This window comes from Pelobates fuscus, chromosome 6 (assembly GCF_036172605.1).
Source record: "Pelobates fuscus isolate aPelFus1 chromosome 6, aPelFus1.pri, whole genome shotgun sequence".
In the NCBI taxonomy this organism is placed as follows: Eukaryota; Metazoa; Chordata; class Amphibia; order Anura; family Pelobatidae; genus Pelobates; species Pelobates fuscus.
The window spans coordinates 142,721,370-142,736,040 of NC_086322.1; positions in this window are offsets into that span (position 1 = coordinate 142,721,370).

The following is a 14,671-nucleotide window of genomic DNA, read 5'->3' on the forward strand; positions in this document are numbered from 1 at the left end:
CATCAATGCAATTTTTAAGGTATATTTAAACAGAAAAATATATGTGAAACATAAGTTGTTTTTATCTGCTATATATGCATCTCTTGCCTCACATAAATGGCACTTGATAAAAAAACTTCAGTCATGAAGGGGTTAATGAACTGAATAAGTCTCGTAGAAGGGAACTATTCAAGTTGATTCTCCTGACACAAAAAGTCACATAAAGGGTTCAAGAAATAGGGAACCACAACAAAGGATATTGTGCAATATTCATTAAGCTTCTAGAAATGTTTAGTTTTATGCTTGTGTCAAAGCCAGATGTAGTGTTGCCAGTGCAATTTATTTCTTGTTTTCCTCCTCTTATTTATTCCAGTGCATTCCTGTGGGTGACATTCCTAGGATTTTGACTTGGAAAATGAGAGCTGGACCCAAGTTTTGATGAGGTCATGGAGTTACGACAGTTGAAGAGCATTAAGATTAGCTTGTCATTCCCAAGAGCCAGAAATGTGTAACTAAGACACCAACCCAGAAGGAAAACACTCACTGTCTGTTCTTCTTTATGATTTGTGTAATTGATGTACCTTTATCTTAACAAGATGCAGTTTTATAAATAAACACATCATTTTATAGTGACAAAATACTCATCATAATCATACTTCCCTCAAACATTTTTAAACTATAATCGCCACAATGCACGCAAGCCTCCGACTAGGAGTGTGGGATTTGTGGTTCAGAAACATATGGGAAGACCAGTATTTGTGACACTCATTCTGAAACTTTTTTTTTCTATATTTCATGTTAGACATTTTTTAAACAATCTGTAAATTCTTCTATTCTAGCTTAAGAGAAAAAAATTGTTGGGTTCGAAGCTCTTCTTGACTTTAATATGCCATAAGTATTCAAACACATGTTTGCTATTATTGGAAATCTGATGTAACTATTACTCTTGAGGTTTAAGACGATGACTTCAAGTCGTCAAATATTAACATCATTTCCTACATGGGATTGATACTAATAGAAACTACTGAACAAGGCTAAGTGAAGAGACTCGACAGCTAGTGTTTATTATTCTAATGATCTCTGGATAACATCCCCCTGGAAGAAACGTATAGTGGATGAAGAAAAAATAGTGATCAGCTATCTTACATGTGCAGCCGTTCCCCAATCAATGAAACCTCATGAGATCTAGACCGTGGTTATTATCCTTACAACAGATAATGGAGCCCAGCTGACCTAAATAAGGTTATAATAGAGCCTGGTTACAGATTAAAGATGACATGAAAACCCTGTTACAGAGGGTCAACATTTTGTTTCCCATTCCCTTAACCCCTTAAGGACACACGACATGTGTGACATGTCATGATTCCCTTTTATTCCAGAAGTTTGGTCCTTAAGGGGTTAAAGATGAGGTTGTGTTTAGGCTATTTTTTCTGTACATTAACCTGTGGTACAAGCTTCCATTCTTTACATTTAAGATGTTCCTAAATACGGGTTATATAAAAAAAAAAAAAAAGGTGTAAAAAGTTTATCCACTAAACCCCACATTATAGAGAATTGAAATAAATATTAAAATATGAATAGGAAAATGTAAGCAATAATAACTGATTTGGAAAATGTCTACAACACAGCTACAATCACCTTTTGAGTATATATAGCGTAGTTTTTGTAATTTGATTTTCATTTTTTTAGTAAATAAACTCTTCTGTGTTCCATAAACTATTAGATGTTGGTGTAAGACACAGTCATATACAAAGGGTTTTATTAGTCTTGATTTAATTCTGTTGGCAGATAACAGTTGTGACGGACCACCTGGCACCCCAACTGGGTGCCTCCACCAATCGCTGCTTCCTAGTAGCCTGGAGTGCTATAAGCACCGCACCGGACACCATAAGCACCGTAGCCCCTTAGCCGTTGCAACTTGGCTGGAGTCTCGCAGTCCTTCACCCACCCTGGATCCAAGACCAGGATCCAGCTTCCAGTGGTTAGACCTCTCCTCCAAGAGAGTGTAGCAATATGCTCTTAAAAGAGCAAGTGATTATAATCCCAGGGGAGTATAGTGATATAGCAATCCCCAGAGTGAATATAGCTGTCCCCTCCACACATGAGACAAGGCTCTATGTTGAGGGTGAAGAAGAACTTGTTTAATGGTAGCCACAACTGGCCTTATATGCAAGTCCTCATGCAAGGGGCACTCCCACTGGACCTGAGAGTAAACCACAGTAAAAACAAATACACGATTACATTGGCTCTCTGATCCAGGACACTCCCATAATTAATCCCTCCTCTGTACCTGGGAGATAATCGAGTCAAGCACTGTTTTAACTCAATTATCTTCAGACACAAGAACACACATTTTTATAACATATTAAAAATTGGCTTAAAGGGAGCTGATAAACTGCAGATAAAGACAATAAGCTCTGTCATGCCAAAGGTGCATAATTCATTGTTGCTCAATAAAATATTGCCATTTAATGGAATTTGTGTAGTGCATATATAAATTGGCCACTTGGTTGCAAGGTTAGATGACAGAAGGGATAATGTAAATGGTATAGGAATGTGAAGGGGGGCGGATGGTTTGCAACATGGATTGATCCTTTGATTAATCAAAGGCTCTGCATGGTGTGAGATTCTACACTTGAGATGCCTGGATGTCTAGTTCCATTGTAAACTAGCTGACTTCAGCCATATGGCCCTCACGTCTTAATTGATGAGTTGATTTATTTGATATGTTAATGATCAGCAGTGTTCAAGAAAAACAAGGCTCTTGTTCCAGTATCATATCCAAAAGAAACATTAACACTTACCCACATAATAATAATTGAGCCTCATTTTTGTTATATTTGGAATGGGACGGGCACAGTCTTCTAATCAAGCCTAAACATGATTTTCATAACTTACCATATGGGAAGGGATGGTGATGTCCACTGTATTGGGTCACAAGTAAGGAGTGTGATATATCTATGGAATGGAAAAATGGTAACACATTCATAGATGTAATTATTATTTGTGTAGCAAGTACATAAGAGGAGATAGAATCAAATGTTTCCATTTGGATTGATGTTGGTCTGGAACACAAGGGGGTGGTCACTTATTGTTTCTACAGGTATGCCTTAACTCCACCTTTGGTCAAGACTTGGTAATCCACGGGGTATATATCTAATGATTTTGAAAGTTGTTGGGACTTGCTTGGGGCCCAAAATCTGATTTTGAGTTAGTCACCATCTTCCTTGCCTGGGCAGAAGTTTTACTTTGAAAACCTGAGCAAGTGATTAGTAATTCTGTTATTTTATCTTTTTTTGTTTTTATCAGCTGTTGGTGTAAATAATGTGTTTATCATCTATTTTTTGTATGAACTGTGACTATGTTTTGATCCTTTCACCAGCACAACTACATCAAGCACACTCTTGAAGTAGGGTGCGTTTGTGACAAACTCTAAATAAATCAAGGTCTTAGTTTACTAAAAGAAAATAACTTAGGCACTTTTAAACACCTCTACCATTTATTTTTTTTTACTCAACTATTAATTTTTGTGAATTTGCAAAGGAATTAGAAAAAATAGCAACAACAAAAAAAGGTGCTGGGAATTTTCCAAGCTTAGTTTTTATGAATTACATTTTTCAATTTACCTGTGTAATTTATCTCTAATACTACAAATAATCATATTATTTTAGATAGATTAGCTCATCCCCCTCCCCCCACTCCCCTCCTGCTTCCTTTGCAATATTAGACAAAATATGGGCTTGCCTTTTTTGGCATTTCATTGCTTCATGCAAAACAAGATTAAATACATAAAACTAAAAATGAAATATAAAATTAAATTCCCTATCAAGAAAATATTTCACCATTTTTAATTTAAATTTTCCACCAATTGTATATATTTTACACCTTCAGTAAATTATAGCATTGATTTTGCTCTTTCTACACTAAAATTTCAGAATTTGGCTGTACGAGATACCACATAACCTCTAAGATATTATAAATCTCTAGTATTTCTGCAGAAGATTAAGGGTATAAATAAAATGTTTGTTTCAGAATGTTAATGATTTGTGTATCCATTAACAGCAATCTATGGATAACATAGTTCATTGTCTCGTACCTAATATGCTCATATGCTTATAATTCTTTCCTGGAATCAGGCTCCAGTGCTGGGGCAGTGTTGCACATCACATATTACCCAGCTTCATATGTAATAATATTCTTGGAATGCCAAGTGTGGAGTATAACATAGACTCCCAAGACTAGCTTCCACAGCCAGTCTCAAAGTGTTATTATAATCATTGCAGACCCCTACATTTGAAAACTGTTCGGCTAGCAGGATTCATAAATACAATATTCTGCAAAGTAAAATGTTATGCATAGCTCAGTCATTTTAACTATAATCCATATCATTGGTAAACAAGCAGAGGGCAACCTTTGTTGCAGTAACAACTAAACTAAAGATTGTTTTGTTTAACACGTTAGACATTAAGGTATAACATGTTCATATAGTGTTATTGGCTTCTATGAGCCATCTTGAAACAGTCACAATACCACTTTTTTCAACAGTACTTCAACCATTATCGGTTTAGCAAAAAAATATTTTATACCTCACGTAAAACGTTCAAAATGAAAATAAATGCTCCAAGCTTATCTGCACATTAACAGGGCCATTAAACACTTCCTGTGAATCCAGCCACAAAAAAAGCACATTAAATCGTGCACTACCCATGGATTTCGATAGGAAAATATTGCATGATGCTTACTATTCCCCCACCAACTAGACCTCATGGCCAGGACTGCGACTTGTTTTTAAATGTACACATATGAGAACAGATCTATATCTCTATGTGTGGGAGTGCCCAATCCAATCATTCTGGACCAAATTTAATCTATATTTAGACACTGGTGGCTTTCCATCTCTGCCACTCTCACCTGAATTTTTGCTGTTGGGCTCCGTACCGGGTCATCACACATCCAATAAATGATTTCTTATTAATCTAGGTGCAGTTAGATGCAAAACCATCCTTCAGGGGCGGGGCCGGGCCGCCGGGCCGACTGGGCGCCATCCACATGGGCTCCGGGGCCAAAGGAACAAAAGGGCACGAAAATAGCCCCAGAACACGCCCAAAATATACCCCAGATGTCCGCACATTACGTACCGCAAGACAGGCAAGCAGGGAAGACCGGGTCCGGCCTCCGTGTGGCCGAGAATCGGAACGACAGCGGCCATCACACGCAGCATGGAGCTGCGGAGACACCGCGCGGTGTGGAGATGCCCTCGGCCCGGGGCGCGGCCCCGCCTCCCCCTCCTGGCCGGCGGGGGTTATCCCGGTCCCATGGCGGGGGCACGGGCCACAGCGGGAACCCCCGTGTGAGTTGGATGCCGACCGCCTACACTGGCGAAGGCCGTGTGAAGGTCAGCCAGCAACAGCAGACACAGCCACAGAGGTGGAGTCCTACCCCCCGGAGGCAACACCTTGGCTGAGATTAACAGACGCCCGAACTTCCACAGAGGTCCCTGAAGCTAAGTGCCGGACAGGGCTGAGCCCCACAACCTACAGGGACACTCCTTAAGAGCCATATAATGAGGAATGTTGCCTCATGAAGAGCCAAGATGGCCGCCAAATGTGCAAGCTGCAGGGAGGTACGCGGGGTCGCCTGGGCCCTCGGTGTGACAGATCCCACGGATGGAACCCTCCAGGCGGCTGACTGGACGGCGCGGAGCCGGCCCTTATCCCAGGATTTGGTGGTGGTCCAGGAAAGGATGCCCCCAACTTTGCGAGCCCTGTGTCGCCGGGGCGAGCTGGACCCCCGGCGGACCGGTGGTCGGGGAGGCGAGCACCGGCGACAAGCATGAGACCGGAGAAGGGTGAGGCACCATGGGGCTGGAGCTCTGACAGGGAACTGTGGGAGTTGGGGAGGTGCAGGGGACAAGGGGCCGAGGACTTTTCAGGGGTGGGAGTCTGCCGGACTACCGACATCCCTGAGTGCCCACAGCACCGCAGTGTCCCCGGTTGCACGGCCGGAGCAGGCCTGGAGGGGAAAAGAGGGGGACAGATGCACCGGTGGTGCTAGAGAGACCTTGCAATGACCGACCAACTGGACAAAAAGGGGCACACTTGGCATTGGCATACTAGAGGCCACAGTAGAGGGCAGCCCACACAGCTACAACCTACCTTGCCAGGCTCTGCTCTGCCACCTCTAACGGAGAGGCTCAATTAATGCCGCTATACAGCTCCACTTCGCCTGAGCACTGCCCCACGCAAAGGATAAATAAAACAACGAAGGACAGATAAGGCTTCTGGGACTGTTTCATGATACTCCGTTTGTGAACTCGTTCTTTCTGCAATTATAGCTTTTAGTTTTTACTTGCTTTTATTATTTGATACGTGCTGGTCGTTATTAAGTTAGCTTAAAATGCTACAGGAATTCATAGCATATGCTATTATACCCATAGGGGTCAATGATTGACGCTGTTTATAGCTGCGTATATAGTTGCAGCCAGCTACATGACAAGATGTGAAATAGCCTCTTATTACCTACATGACAACCATATACCTTTATTGTATATAAAGCCGGGCTAATACAATGCGTTCCACATGGGGCCAAACTTGCCACTTCTCGTAAAGGTGGGAGCCCTTATGCAATATATATATATATATAGTTTGTTTGCTTACCTATGCTTATCCCTCTGAAAATCCTGCTAGTTAACAAGTACACTTCCAGGCACTGTTTGAAGTTAAATAACGGTTGACTCTTATTTCTGAAATGTCCATACTGATAATAGTACACTGTATCCAGTGTACAATGCCCTATTGGGTTACATATCGGCACGGTAGATGTACTGATTTAATACAGCACAATAACTGCGTTATACGTTCCAACGTCTCAGCACTTCCGCATCCTGCCTAACCCAAAGCACTGACACAAGCCAGCGGTCACGACACTCTTGCATACAGCCTGCAGACACGGACCACAGGCATACACCTACTGACATGGGATACTGGCTCGAACGACTAACACAAAGGACCCACGTAATCAACACACATGCAGCACTTGCATGCACCAGTTAATGAACAACACTTACTTAGGGTTAGACATGAGTATGGCTCAGATGACTACACGGCCTGCATAATGCGTTAATATACCCGGTGAATATGCCCTTGATATAATTAACTAAAATTTAGAACACGCAAAGTATATGTCCACTTAATTTACTTAAATACACGTTTATTTAACCAAGTATAAGACGCCCCATGCGGAAAACGCCATTGCACGCATAGCTGGACATAGGTATGGCTCGGACGACTAAACAGCCAGCAAAATGCGATAAAATGCCGATTGAATGCTCTTGATGTGCCAAATTTCGCTAATCAATGCATATTCAGTTTTCTGTATTATTTGTTTGCTCTGACTTATTTGCCTCTGCGCAGGCACCCATATGTTACTTTTACTGATTCATAAAATGCCTGCCCAAGCTCTATGGCGACTCTAATAAACATATTTAAAACAAAACCATCCTTCAAGTCTGGAACCAGCTGAATGCACCCACCTTAAAATTATTCCTAACCAAACTTAATTTACATTTTAAATTGGATTGGTTAGACACGCTGACCAATAATGAGCTCCTTGCCAAGAAATTTATTTTGATTTGGAGACCATGTATTCTCACTCTGCATGATTCTTTCAGGTCCGGGTGAGACTACCCTGGAATACACTGCATGGTTCTCGATGTTGGTGATGGGTCATGATCCCTTACAAACCATTTCACGATAGACATAGTTTACTTATAATCCCATGCAATAAATTGGTGTGGGTTGGGGGGAGGTAGGGATGGACTTAGTTTAGTTTAGTCTTATTTCATCCCTTGTATTTGTGGCTTTATTACATACATCTACATGACTGGACTGGTTCTGGGTTATGCCTAAATGCCTGCTTACAACTGAGATGATCCGCTGCCCTATTTACCTAGTGAATACCAATTGACCCACTTGCTTTTCTGCATGGGTGGCGAGGATATAGAATTGTGAGTTGAAGTGTGAGGAGACCCACTTTCTTTTAGTTGTATTTATGGTTGCATAATTATTGTTACAAATGCAAATGGATTGGAGTGTCGACTTACTTTTGAAGTCACTCAGAGTGAACCAAAGGGACTTCTGAGTTGATGGAGGCATAATATTCCTCCATTCACTCAGATCTGCTGTGCACGAGCATCCTGTTATTCAATATCTCCTCCCACAGCATGCAGACACTGAACTTTCCTCATAGAGATTAATTGATTGAAGTAATCTCTAAGAGAAGATGCTGATTGGCCAGGGCTGTGTTTGAATCATGCTGGCTCTGCCCCTGATCTGCCTCCTTGTCAGTCTCAGTCAATCCTATGGCGAAGCATTGTGATTGGATCAGGCTATCACATGTCAGCAGACTGCTTGTTTTTCCTGACTCCAACAGCATGCAGATTTAAAGCTTCTGGCTTGAAAACAGTAAGATTGTTACTATATTTATGGAGGCATGAGGGGCCCAGGTGGGCTAGATGGTCGTGTTAACACTATAGGGTCAGGAATACATGTAGTTGCACTGGTGACTATAGTGTCCCTTTAATGTATATTGTCAGGCAAACATTTTAGAACATCTCACATTTTATTTTTTAATATAAATTCTTTATTTATGTTGATTTTTCAATTCTTCATCAAGATAAGAAATGACAGAATAAAGAAAGGGTAGTTATAGTATATAGCCTAGCCATACATGCAAGTTGTAATAATACAAATCATAATATATTGGTACAGATATTGTAGTCTACATCAAAAACATTGTATCATAGTAGTAACATTTTCATATTTTAATTTAAATTTACATATCTCAATGTATATCTCAATATAATTTGATACTAAAAGTGAGGAACACATTGGGATTTAAAAAAATGAAATTGATCAAAGTAGCAAACTTTTACAGGTATAACAGCCAAAGACACGTGGGGCATTCTTTCTGCAATAAAAAGCAAATATTAATACTGTTTGGAAACGTGATGCACGTTTGGGTTGTTTTGCTTTTATCCTTCTGTCCAATACATTTCTAAACAGCTCAATGGGGTTAAAATCTGGAGACTGTGTTGGCCTTTCCCATGATTTGAAGTCTACAATCTTGTCTTCTGAAATGCCCTAGAGGTATGTTTGGGGTCTTGCTGTAAGATTTACAAACTATTTATTTATCAAATGCTATTGCATGACACTGACAAATACTTCCGGGTGTCTTTTTTCATTCAGGCTACCACATACCCTGACGCCAAGAAAGAGATGAGAAGTAAGCAATAGAGGGGAAATAAGGAGGAGCAGTAAATATATATATCACGCACAGCCTAAAAACATTGCACCTCACAAAGGTGGAGGATCACTATCTAATTTCGATCCCATCAACTAAAACCAATCATTCACTACACCCCACTGTAATTCCTCTCTTCCCTACCGATGATGCCTGGTGTCCGGTCAAGGCGCTAGACCACCTACGATCAAACCCATCACCCGCACTTACCAGACTCTCCGCTCTTATCACTACAAGGGCACCCGCTTACCACTGCTAAATTCACATCACACGTCAGAACACTATTATCTAAACTGGGTTTCAATCCCGATTCATTCTCCGGGCACTCCTTTCGCATAGGAGCCGCCTCTTCAGCCTCCAGCACTAATACACCGGTCCTCATCATCAAGAGACTGGGTCGTTGGAAATCCTCCATATACCATACATATATTCCACGACCGGAAAAAGAGCTTCATCAAGCTTTCAGGAACTTGGTTATGTAAAAAGGCAATAAAGTGTGTATTTTCTCAAACTTCTCTTTTGCCCTCTTTTATTTACAGGCCCACTCGTACGTTGGTTTCGGCACACCACAACCAACTTTGTCCTTACAGATACTATCCATTACGTATTAAATTCCGAGCACAAATATTATATATCATAAATATATTATTATTATTTTATTATTTATATAGCGCCATCAGATTCCATAGCGCTATATATATAAATGTAACTTTTTTTATTGCTCCTTGTTTGTTTCCCTCTATTGGTTATTTTTTTTCTTGCTTAAACTGTGTACCAAATGGAAAAATAATTCCAGTCAAAAAAAATTCAGTATACTGCAAAATATATGCATACTATTTATTGGCCCAATTTTACTTCCTTTTAAATGGTCTGATTTGATTTTCAGAATATTTTTTCATTAAATAAAATTCTTCCATCCTGATTCTTATGTAATTTGTTTTCAGAAAGAGAGGTTCAGTTGAAACACTTTTTTTTGCCGTGTACACGTTTAGTTGTAACAGGCATGTGTTTTGATAACAAGACTGCTCAACACAGAAGAAGAAGAGTTCTTTTTTAGGTGTACATGGACATAGTGGAGCCTTCTGTCAAGGTGTGCAGTGCTGCAAGTAAAGCAAGTAAAGAAACTATCCTAGATTTCGTGCTTCTTTCTACTTGTCCTGACAACAGACATTTGTGAAGTAGACTATTTACTAGATAACCTTTCCATTCCCTACCACTTTCACATATAAGTGGGGAGAAAATTACCTTACAATCATACTGTCATGTATTCATCCGCACATAAAAATGTGGTTAATGGCATTTACTGTCCTGACAGGAAAAGTTGTGCACATCATGCACATGGAAACCTGGTAATTACTTTTGGGATCAAAGGCCGGTCATGGCCAATCAAATCCACAGGAGGGTTTGTGCGGAGCAACAATCATGCACATGGAAACCTGGTAATTGCCTTTGGGGTCAAAGGCCAGTTACAGCCAATCGGATCCACAGGAGGGGTATTTAGGCCCAGTTCTCCTCTTGCTCATTGCCCTGTCGTGGTTCATGCCTATAATTATCCGAGAGTGCATTCCTGATCTTGATTTTCTGCTATTTGACTTCCCTGATATCTGGTATCCTTGACTTTTGGCTTTCCTTTACCGTTGTGTCTGCTTCTGTGTCACTGGCCTCGGCAAGTATTTTGACTATTCTTGGAGATGTTAAGTCCGGCCATTCTAAGGTCCGGTTATACGTTATCCTTAGTCAGTGACACAGTACTGTGTGCTGGATCAACTTGTAATTCTGACACATACGCAATGATCTTTTACCAGGTCATTTGCCTAATGAAAACCTGACAGGCGTCAATGGTGGCGAACTTGTTTGAAGCCACGTCTGTAGCTATATCTAAACAGTAATCACCAGAACTCTTCAGCAGAATGGATGCTGCCAAGTTTCAGAAGTAAATATATGAAGAGTCCAGCAACAGTTCATGACTACCGGTAGTTTGTTTCTTGAGAGTTCAATTAAAAACTCAAGTCAATGGAGACTCTTTAGGAATCATCTGGTGAGTGCTATTTAATAAATATTGTGCAGAATCTGAAATTAAATCCTGAGTTCTCCTGAGCAAAATGCATAGAAGAAAATTGCAACTTAGTATTTAGACAAGATCAAATATTTTAATAATTCCTATAAAGCCCAGGCCCAGCACTCATCATTCCTCAGTTCCACAGATATGAACGTGGTGGTCAGGTGTTTGACATATCTAAATTCTTGCTATCAATTGTGATTAATTATATGTAAAGTAATGTAAAGTAGCCAAAATTATAATATTAGCAACTGTTTTGTTTAGGAAGAAAAAGAACACTAATCTCAATTTATTCTCAAAAGAATGTCGGTCTTCAATTTCACTCGTCTAGCAATCCAGGATTCATGAGTAGGCTTAGGAAAATATCCTTTTGTAAACAAAACTCTTAATAAGAACACAGATCATTAAATATATTATATGGATAATGGAAATTGCTGATGTGTGCCATTGCATATATATATATATATATACACACACGTATAATTATCCTACTAACCAACCCAAATATTCCATGAATTAGCGTACACAGAAATTAGCCAGTCTGTCTCCGAAAATGTTGGGCCTTATATCTTACACTGAATTAATTTATCTTAATTGGAAAGTGAATTGTCAGATTTTATCTCTATGCCCATTCCATCAATTGTCTGCTAGAGAACCAGTGTTAGTTGTACAAAGTTATACATGCTTTTATTCCACAGCACATTAGCTAGATCCTTCCCTTTACATCCTTTCATTACTTTGCCTGTTAAACAGAAAATCATTATCATAGTCTGTTTCTAGGTGTAGGCGAAAAATCCTACACCTAGAACCAGAGTTATGTACTAAAATGACAATTCACTGAACGTACAGCTGACTTAGAGATTTTTTAAGTTTGACTATTTTGACTTTAAAATTCATGAAATCGGCTGTGAATTGTCATTTTAGTAAATAATGACCCTGTAAATTCTGATGTATTCACAGATTTTAGAGACAGTGTTACAAGAATAAGGGACACTAATCTAGAGCTTCACGTTTAAAAGAACACTAACGTACCCTGTAAAGGTTTTGGTGCAAGGAGTGTTCTTATACCCACCCAATGTATGCAGTCAAACCAGTAATGGTTACAGGGTTTAGAGTTTTCCTTTAATTTCAACCTCAAGTATGAATTATAATGATTGTGTCTTCAAATTGCTGTAGTGGTTATGGTGCCAGGGGTGACCTGCAGGGCCGTCTTTACCGCGGGGCAAACGGGGCAGCTGCCCCGGGCCCAGTTACTCCTGGGGGCCCGAAGCAGCTGCACCGTGGGCCCTCTTGCCTCAAGCATTTCTCCCACCCGCCAGTGCAGCCACACACTAAGGAGGCCCACCAGGTGGCCCATGCACTAAGGGCCACCCGGTGGGCTTCTGTCAGCAGGGGCCCGGTCTTGCGCTCTGGCGCTTTAAGAGCGCGACCGGGCCCTCTTGCTTTTCGGCAGCCGGCTGGGAGGAAGTGATGTCTGCGCGTCACTTCCTCCATAAAGAGAGGAGCCGCGCGGGAGGAGGAAGTGGCAGAGCAGAGGGGGTCTGGGCCGAGCTAGCCAGACCCCAACTCCCAGCAGCTTCAGCCACCCTCTAAGGTAGGAAACTGGGGGGTGGGTTTTATAGTGTAAGTTCTGTGTGTGTGTGTGTCAGTATGTCTGCCAGTGTTTGTGTCAGTATGCCTGTCAGTGTGTGTGTCAGTATGCCTGTCAGTGTGTGTGTCAGTATGTCTGCCAGTGTTTGTGTCAGTATGCCTGTCAGTGTGTGTGTCAGTATGCCTGTCAGTGTGTGTGTCAGTATGTCTGCCAGTGTGTGTGTCAGTATGTCTGCCAGTGTTTGTGTCAGTATGTCTGTCAGTGTGTGTGTGAGTATGTGTGTCAGTATGCCTGTCAGTGTATGTGTCAATGTGTCTGTCAGTGTGTGTGTCAGTGTATGTGTCAGTATGTCTGTCAGTGTATGTGTCAGTATGTCTGTCAGTATGTGTGTCAGTATGCCTGTCAGTGTGTGTGTCAGTATGTCTGTCAGTGTATGTGTCAGTGTGTGTGTGTGTGTCAGTATGTGTCAGTATTCCTGTCAGTGTATGTGTCAGTGTATGTGTCAGTATGTGTGTCAGTATGCCTGTCAGTGTGTGGGTCAGTATGTCTGTCAGTGTATGTGTCAGTATGTGTGTCAGTATTCCTGTCAGATTGTGTGTCAGTATGTCTGTCAGTGTGTGTGTCAGTATGTGGGTCAGTATGCCTGTCAGTGTATGTGTCAGTATGTCTGTCAGTTTATGTGTCTGTGTAAGTATGTCTGTCTCTATGTGTCTGTATATCTGTGTGTGTATCTATATGTTGTCATTGTGTGTGTATCTGTATGAAGTCTGTGTGTGTATCTGTGTATCTGCCAGTGTGTCAGGTGTGTATATGTGTGTCTGTGTAACTGCATGTGTGTCAGTGTTTGAATCTTTGTGTATGTCAGGATGTGTATCGGTGTGTCTGTATGTGTGTCAGTGTGTATCTGTATGTTGTCTTTGTGTGTTTCGCTGTATCTGTATGTTATGTTATTAGTATGTGTGTCTGTGTATCTGAATTTGTATCAGGTTGTGTATCTATGTGTCAGTGTGTGTATATCTACTTGTGTGTTTGTGTTTCTGTGCATACATCTCAACATTCACACGCTAACACTACACACAAATACACCCCTGCATTCAAGCTTCAGCACTACATACAAATACGTCTGTGTTAAACACCAACATTATATGTATACACACGCCTGCATTAAAAAACCAACACTACACATAAATACATGCTTACATTCAAACGCCAACACCACATACAAACATATTCCATACAAAAACCTGTTTACATTGAAACATACAAAAACTGCGTAGTGTTAAATACAAACCTGCAAACATGGGTAAATGGTAGAGCCCCAGCTTTCAAGGCATTGCTGGAGTTGTACGACAGATGAGGATCTACCTTTTAAACATCCTTGCAATAGGGAGGCCCAAAAAAATATTCTTGCACCTCTCTACTTTTGGTTGCCACTGTATTAAGGGTGATAACGTGATTGCACGCCTGGGAAGGGTGTACAGGATCCAGGGGGCCCAAGCAAATGCTTTGCCCGGGGTCCAATCAATATTAAAGACGGCCCTGGTGACCTGGCATCCCTTCATCATAGGAGTCAAACTGGTATGGTACAATTTCTTACCTAAGGTCCAAAATGCACTGCAGCCCATCTCCACTATCAACATCGTGGAACCACAAGTTCCTAACTGGGAGCCTCTATTAGTTCTCTTAAACTAAACCCTGCAGTGCAGGGCCCAGCTCATTGGCTGAGAGCATCAACTGAATAC